This window comes from Gouania willdenowi, chromosome 6 (genome assembly GCF_900634775.1).
Source record: "Gouania willdenowi chromosome 6, fGouWil2.1, whole genome shotgun sequence".
Lineage (NCBI taxonomy): Eukaryota > Metazoa > Chordata > Actinopteri > Blenniiformes > Gobiesocidae > Gouania > Gouania willdenowi.
This window is the reverse complement of record NC_041049.1, coordinates 336,545-345,485: the sequence shown is the minus strand read 5'-3', so window position 1 is coordinate 345,485 and position 8,941 is coordinate 336,545.

Genomic DNA, 8,941 nt, shown 5'->3' with positions numbered 1-8,941 from the left:
TGGCAATTAGTGCACCATTAACCCAACACGAAACTACCATATTATGCTCTTTTGGCTGTGAACAGAGGCTAAAATCGTTTCAGCTATCCACAGCAATGGCGCCAGATCAGGAAATGCCTGTATGTTGTGACGTCATGTGGGAACTATGTATATAAATAAATGAGTAGTATATTTATATATGTCTACATTTATAAACATTTTGAGTATATTTATTTATTTATCTATAGAGGGTTTTCACGGCACATCATCAACCCGTAAGTCGCCATATTGGAGATACTCACCAATTAAACAACGAGCACACACACAAGCAAATCCCCAATTTTGAGAGGAAATGGTGAACTATTGCTATGTTTCTGGCTGTAATGATCAGTCAGAACGTGAAAAACATGTGGAGTTTATAGACTGACAAAAGTTATAACAGATCAGGAAGAACAATGTCTGTATTTTATAGTCAGTAGTTCTACATCAGGAGAGCAGTGACCAGTGAAGTGCAGTCAGGGTAGGCATGGTAGGCAGTGCCTACCCAAGGGTGAATTGATATTTTGATTATTTGCTTTAATAATAATATAATTATAAATTATTTATTTTTCCATTTCCAATATTCTACAGCACCTGTAAGTTTGAAAGTGTCAGCATTTTGTACGTTTCATTGCCTAAATTACTAAACAGCGCTATTTCCTAGTACGGCTGCAATCTCACTCCGCTGTAAGGCAGGAGAAGGCCACGCTCCCTCCCAAAAGCACGTTGCTGCTCTGCCACTGTTTCCATAGCATGCTTTTATATGTTTGCACATGCTCAGTCCGTTCCCTAAGATGAAAACCATTTACATAAAAAGACAGCTCTCTACGCTGCCTTTGGACATAACCGTGCTATGCTAAATGCTGCTGCTACGTTCTCTAGCTAGTGGGCGGGATAACACTACAGTCATGATGACAGCACTAGAGACGATAGAGAAACTTTGTTTTGAGGAAAAACAACATGTTTTAAAAGATGGAGACCAACACCTGAGCTACCAGACCTTCAGCAAAGCTAAGGTCAGAACATTGTTGGTTCTTTCTACAGTGAATGGAACAAAAGGAAGGATTGACTTTGTGGATGCTCCTCACTGAGGATGTTCTGAGTTGTTGTTGTTGTCATTTTCTCCATGTTTCTGTGTTTCCAACACAAACAACAGATGTGCTGCCGTGTCATGAGATATATGTTGTTGGAGAGTATGGAGGCTATATTAAATAATTATTTATGTTTCTTTAATGGTGTTTATGATGTTGATTTTGTTAGATGATAAATACTTGTTCATGTGGATCTTGTTGGGTTTTTTCTTTATTATTATTAATTTTATATTTTGATAAGTGCATTGAGATGATTTTGTTGTAAATTGTTTTATACAAATAAAGTTGAATTGAATTGAATTAACACTTGACGGCAGAAACATATGAAATTGTCATTGGCGATCTGGATTTGCAACGTGCCTACCCAACCCTAGTGGTCACGGTACGTCACTGGCAGTGACATGAGACTAGCTCACTGCTCCTGTCCGACTGAAACAATGTTAGCAACTCAATGCTAACTGCTTCATCTGGAATGGATTTTTCAGCAACGTTTCTGTGAAAAATATAGGACAGCAGTCCCTCATCTCCTGTCTTACATTTAAATCCAGCTTCAGGTCCAGTTTGTTCTCCAGGGAGTAGACATTAGAACACAGGATGGAAGGAAGCGGTGTTCTCTAAGTATTAGCTTTTAGCTTGGTTGATAGCCCCACTCCTGCTTACGATCACACTGCTTACGTCTCCTCCACTGGCGCTGACACCGCTGGTATGAAGCTCCACTGCTTCACAGCTTCACAGCTATAGCCATAGCCGACCTCCAAACATAAGATGTAAGGTGTTCTGCTGTGTAGGGCTTGGTGAAATCCAGGTAGTTGATGATATCAGGATACATAATAGACGGAAGACTCTCCAGGTCGTCACTGACCTCGCACCGACTATTAAGTCAAATTCCCTGTGCTGTCTTAAAAACTGTACTTGGCCAATAAAACATTTCTGATTCTGATTGATCCAAGATGAGGAAGCCGACTCGTATGGATCTGCACCACCAATAAACTGTATTTTTTCCAAATATCGTGACCAAGTCCTTCCCTGTATGCCTTTGCATCTGTAACGCATTTTGAGGAGCTTTTCTGTTGTTTATCCATCGCAGTGTTTACCTCCAAGTGCCTCCAACATGGCCGCGCAACCGGGTTACTGCCCAGAACGTAACGTTGGTGAAAACCCTCAGTATAAATGTATAATATATTTATGTACATTTAGGCCCTATGCTACAAATCTAGATAATTATATCCTGGATTAATCTCTGTTAACTGGTTTCAACAAACCAAACATTCCCTGTCAGAGAGAAGCTGTCCTATGAAGGTCGATAACGACACGCTAATTTGATCCAAGTGATTTTAGCCTTGATACAACTGCCACCTTAACGTGGTGGGGTTGTTTGAGCGCCCGAATGATCCTACAAGCTATGTTGTCTGGGGCGTTATGCCCCTGGTAGGGTCTCCCATGGCAAACGGGTCCTACGTGATGGGTCAGACTAAGTGCAGTTCAGCAGACCCCTTCATGGATAAAAATAGATCAAGGACCGTGACGTCACCCGGTATGGCGCAGCCGGGGCCCCACCCTGGAGCCAGACCTGGTGGTCGGGCCTTTGCCTACGGGGCCCGGCCGGGCTTAGCCCAAAAGGACGACGTGGGCCCGCCTTCCTGTGGGGTCGTGTCCCGGGTTGGGGACAGGTCTCTCACAGCTGTCTTGGCCTAAGGGTCCAACATTGGTGCAGAGTACCCGGCCTTCTTGGAGTCCCTGGGAAGGGTACTAGACGGTGTCCCGACTGGGGGCTTCATTGTTCTACTGGGGGACTTCATTGCCCACGTGGGCTGTGACAGTGAGACCTGGACGGGGTGATTGGGAAGAAAGAGATCCTTCTGGGGAAAACCGAACCTGATAGGAAGAGATGGAATCCATCCTACTTTGGAGGGAGCATCTCTACTATCAGAAAACATGGCACATTTATGACATCTCATGAATAAGACCATGTTACAGAGGCGGAGTCCTCCACGCCCCTCTGCGCTTGCCTTAGGACAGTTTCCCTCCCATTGCTATTATGATAGCTGTGTTCATCGCCATGACAACTGTTGTGATGGTGATGAATATTATTTTATGGAGACGGTGTCAGTCCCCCGACCCATATTTCACAATGATTTTAACATAAAATCAAATAAAAGAGCTATCAATTATAAAAATCTGAAAAAAATTAAAATCTCAAATCTAGAAACACCAAAACATAAAAGCATTAGATGTGCTCTATTAAATATTAGATCACTGAGATCCAAATCTCTACTAGTAAATGACCTTATCTCAGAAAATAACTTTGATTTATTCTGTTTAACTGAAACATGGCTGTATCAAGATGAATATGTTAGTTTAAATGAAGCCACTCCTCCCAGTCATTTAAATACTCATATGCCACGAGACATAGGCCGTGGAGGTGGTGTAGCAGCTATTTATCATTCCTCTCTCCTAATCTATCCTAAACCAAAGGCCAGTTACACTTCCTTTGAAAGCCTGGTTCTAAATTTATCTCATATCGAATCAAAAACCTGCCAGCCAGTCTTATTTGTGATAATTTACCGTCCTCCAGGCCCTTATTCTGAATTTCTATCAGAATTCTCTGAGTTTATATCAAACTTAGTCCTCAGTTCTGATAAAATACTGATAGTAGGAGATTTTAATATCCATGTGGACAAAGATAGTGATAGCCTGAGCTCAGCCTTTATGTCCCTAATAGACTCAGTTGGCTTTTTTCAAACTATTAATGAAGCTACTCATCGTTTAAATCATACTCTTGATCTTGTTCTAACATATGGCCTTGATATTAATGAACTAAAAGTCTACCCTGAAAATCCTCTGCTATCAGATCACTTTTTAATATCTTTTAACATTATCCTAGAGGATCTCGCACTGTGCAATAAAATAGTTAGGAGTAGAAATCTGTCCAATAGTGCTGTGGCTAAATTTAAAGAGGCCATTCCTGCTGCCTTAAACTCAGTGCACCATCCAATAAATAACTATGATATTAATTATAACCCCTCTCAACTGGATCTGCTTGTCGATAGCTCTGCTAGTCTACTAAAATCCACCTTGGACTCAATTGCCCCATTGAGGGAAAAAACTATTAAACGTCAGAGGAAAGCTCCGTGGTTTAGCTCTGAGACTCACACACTCAAACAAACAACCCGTAAATTAGAGAGAATGTGGCGCTCCAATAAAACAGAGGAGTCACGAATACTCTGGCAAGAAAGCCATAGTAAATACATGACAGCCTTACGACATAGCCATCTACATACTATTCCTCACTAATTGAAGAAAATAAAAATAATCCGAGGTACCTTTTCAGCACTGTAGCCAGGCTAACACAAAGTCAGAGCTCTATTGAGCCCATGATTCCTCTAGCCCTCAGCTGTGAGGACTTTATGACATTTTTTAACCATAAAATTCATAAGATTAGAGATAAAATTAGCCACTCCCTGCCTTCACCTGGGCCTGCTGTACCATTAAATGTAAATAGGCCTAACCTAAACTGTTTCACACATATAGGACTTCAGGAACTTAACTCTATTATTTCATCCTCCAAACCATCGACCTGCCTTTCAGATCCGATCCCAACTAAGCTGTTTAAAGAAGTTGTTCCCCTGGTCTGCCCATCTTTGTTGGAGACAATAAATATATCCCTATCAATAGGCTACGTGCCACAGTCCTTTAAAGTAGCTGTAATCAAACCCCTTCTCAAAAAACCTACTCTTGAGTCCAGCACTTTAGCAAACTACAGGCCTATATCTAATCTTCCTTTTATTTCAAAGATTCTTGAGAAAGTTGTGGCGGCTCAGCTCTGTGACTTCCTTCAAAACAACAGCCTGTTCGAGGACTTCCAGTCAGGCTTTAGAGCTCAACACAGCACAGAGACTGCTTTAGTTAAAGTAACTAATGATCTACTCTGGGCTTCAGATGAAGGACGACTCTCAGTGCTGGTTTTATTAGATCTTAGTGCAGCTTTTGACACTATAGATCACTATATTCTACTAGAGAGATTAGAGAAATTACTTGGAATCACAGGGACTGCCCTAAACTGGTTTAAGTCCTACCTATCTGATAGGTACCAGTTTGTACACGTGAATAATAAGTCTTCTGTGTACACTAAAGTAAGCTACGGGGTTCCTCAGGGCTCTGTGCTAGGTCCAATCCTCTTCTGTATCTATATGATCCCCCTTGGTAATGTTATGAGAAAATACTCTGTTAACTTCCACTGCTATGCTGATGATACCCAACTGTATGTATCAATGAAGCCAGGTGAGACAAATCAGCTATCTAAACTTGAGGCCTGTCTAAAGGACATTAGGGCCTGGATGGACCAAAATTTTCTTCTTCTCAACTCAGACAAGACTGAGGTCATTGTACTGGGCCCGCGACACCTTAGAGAAACCTATGCTAGCCTAACTGCCCTAGATGGCATTACTCTGGCACAAAGCACAACTGTTAGAAACCTTGGGGTTCTATTTGATCAGGATTTATCCTTCAACTCTCACATAAAACAAACTTCAAGAACTGCCTTCTTTCATCTCCGTAACATTGCTAAAATCAGATCTATCCTGTCTCAGGGCGACGCCGAAAAGCTAGTCCATGCTTTTGTTACCTCTAGACTGGATTATTGTAATTCTCTTTTAGCAGGCTGCCCGAGCAAGTCGCTTAAGACACTTCAGCTGGTTCAAAATGCTGCAGCACGTGTACTGACTAAAACTAGGAGAAGAGATCACATTACTCCTGTATTAGCCTCTCTGCATTGGCTTCCCATAAAATATAGAATAGAATTCAAGATTCTTCTTCTCACTTATAAAGCCCTAAATGGACAGGCACCAGTCTATCTCAAGGAGCTTGTAGTGCCATACAATCCCCCCAGAACACTACGCTCTCAAAATGCTGGACTACTCGTTGTTCCATTTGTCTCTAAAAGTAGTATAGGAGGAAGAGCTTTCAGTTATCAGGCCCCACTTCTCTGGAACCATCTACCAACCACGGTTCGGGGGGCAGACACCCTCTCTACCTTTAAGGTTAGGCTCAAAACATTCCTCTTTGATAAAGCTTTTAGTTAGGAACCAGCTCATAGCTCATAATTAAGATGCAATAGGCATAGACTGCCGGGGGGGGGGGGGGGGGGGGGGTCTGGCATGCTCGGTTGGAGAGAGGTTGGAGAGGGCGTTAAGAGAGAGGTCATTTAGGTTAGAGAGGGACCGGAGAGGGTCCCATTCCTCTCTCAAACACTCCCTCTATGTCTGCTTCTTCCCTTGTGTGTTTGCTCCTGTTCTCCTTCTGGCTTTTGTCTTGCAGGTCTGTGGGATCCTCAGTGTGGAGTTACAGAGTCTCAACAACTCTGTCTCCACCCTTTCCTCTGCACACACCCAACACAGCATAACGTGGATGGCTGTTCATCATAGGAATGGGATCCACACAAGGTTCCTGCTGCTTAACAGAAGGTTTTCCTTGCCGCCATGATGAATTCATGTTGGGTGTGGGATACATATGTATGTGTATATACGTATATATGCATATGTATGTATCCATAAAATGAAGAGTCCGTCCTTAAGACTGCTCTACTGTAAAGTGCCTTGAGATACCATTGGTTATGATTTGGCGCTATACAAATAAAGATTGATTGATTGATTGATTGATTGAAAGGCCTCCCCGATCTGAACCCGACTGGTGTTTTGTTTTTGGACTTCTGTGCCAGTTACAGCTTGTCCATAACGAACACATGTTCGAGCACAAGGGTGTCCATAAGTGCACGTGGCACCAGGACGCTCTAGGCCGGAGGTCGATGATCGACTTTGTTATCTCCGGCCGCGTGTCTCGGACACTCGGGTGAAGAGAGGGGCTGAGCTTTCAACCGATCACCACCTGGTGGTGAGCTGGATCTGCTGGCAGGGGAGGAAGCCTGTCAAACCTGGCAGGCCCAAACGTGTTGTGAGGGTCTGTTGGGAATGTCTGGTGGATCCCTCTGTCAGTGGGGTCTTCAACTCCCACCTCCGGATGAGCTTCTCCCAGATCCCGAGGGAGGTGGGAAATATGGAGTCCGAGTGGACCATGTTCTCCTCCTCCATTGTCAATGCAACCGTTCGCAGCTGTTGCCGTAAAGTCTCTGGTGCCTGTCGTGGCGGCAATCCCCGAACCTGGTGGTGGCGTCCGGAAGTAAGGGATGTTGTCAGGCTGAAGAAGGAGGCCTACCTGGCCTTGTTGGCTGGTAGGGCTCCGGAGGCAGCTGAGAGGTACCGGCAGGCCAAGCATGCTGCAGCCCGCGCGGTCACAGAGGCAAAAACTCGGGTCTGGTAGGAGTTTGGAGAAGCCATGGAGGAGGACTATCGGTCGGCCTCGAAGAGATTCTGGCAAACCGTCCGGTGCCTCAGGAGGGAGAAGCAGTGCTTCACTGGATTGGCAGACCAGGGTGGTGGTCCCTCTCTTTAAGAAGGGTGATCGGAGGGTGTGCTCCAACTACAGAGGGATCACACTCCTTAGCCTCCCCGGCTACTCCAGGGTGCTGGAGAGGAGGATCCGACCGATAGTCGAACCTCGGATTCGAACCTCGGATTCAGGAGGAACAATGCGGTTTTCGTCCCGGTCGCGGCACACTGGATCAGCTCTATACCCTTCATCGGGTGCTCGAGGGTTTGTGGGATTTCGCCCAACCGGTCCACATGTGTTTTGTGGATCTGGAGAAGGCGCTCGACCATGTCCCTCGTGGTGCCCTGTGGGGGGTGCTCCGGAAGTATGGGGTCCGGGGCCCTTTGCTAAGGGCTGTCCGTTCCCTGTATGACGGCAGCAGGAGTCTGGTTCGCATTGCCGGCAGTAAGTCAGACCTGTTCCCAGTGCATGTTGGTCTCCGCCAGGGCTGCCCATTGTCACCGGTTCTGTTCATTATTTTTATGGACAGAATTTCTAGGTGCAGCCAGGGACCTGAGGGGGTCCGATTTGGGAACCTCAGGATTTCAATTCTGCTGTTTGCAGATGATGTTGTTCTGTTGGCTTCCTCAAATCAGGACCTTCAGCGTGCACTGGGGCGGTTTGCAGCCGAGTGTGAAGCGGCCGGGATGAGGATCAGCACCTCCAAATCTGAGGCCATGGTTCTCCACTGGTGGCTTCCCCTCTCTGGGTTGGTGTAGAGTCCTTGTCTCAAGTGGAGGAGTTGAAGTATCTCGGGGTCTTGTTCACGAGTGAGGGTCGGGTGGAGCATGAGATCGATAAACGGATTGGTGCGGCGTCAGCAGTGATGCGGTCGCTGTATCGGACTGTTGTGGTGAAGAGGGAGCTGAGTCGGGGGGCAAAGCTCTCAATTTACCAATCGATCTACGTTCCTACCCTTACCTATGCTACCTAAGGTCGCGGATACAGGCGGCCGAAATGAGTTTCCTTTGCAGGGTGGCTGGGTGCACTCTTTGAGATAGGGTGAGAAGCTCAGTCACTCGGGAGGAGCTCGGAGTAGAGTCGCTTCTCCTTCACGTTGAAAGGAGCCAGCTGAGGTGGCTCGGGCATCTGTGTCGGATGCCTCCTGGTCGCCTCCCTCGGGAAGTTTTTCAGGCATGTCCTATTGGGAAGAGGCCTCGTGGAAGGCCCAGGATACGCTGGAGGGACTATGTCTCTGAGCTGGCCTGGTGTCGCCTCAGGGTCCCCCCAGAACGGCTGGAGGAGGTTTGCATGATCGGGAGGTCTGGGCATCTCTGCTGAGACTGCTGCCTCCACGATCCGGCCCCGGATAAAGTGGAAGAAAATGGATGGATGGATAATATAAATCCATGATGACAGTGAAGAGCAACAATGTCAGTGCAGCGGACAGCAGGAAGCGGAGCTTTTAT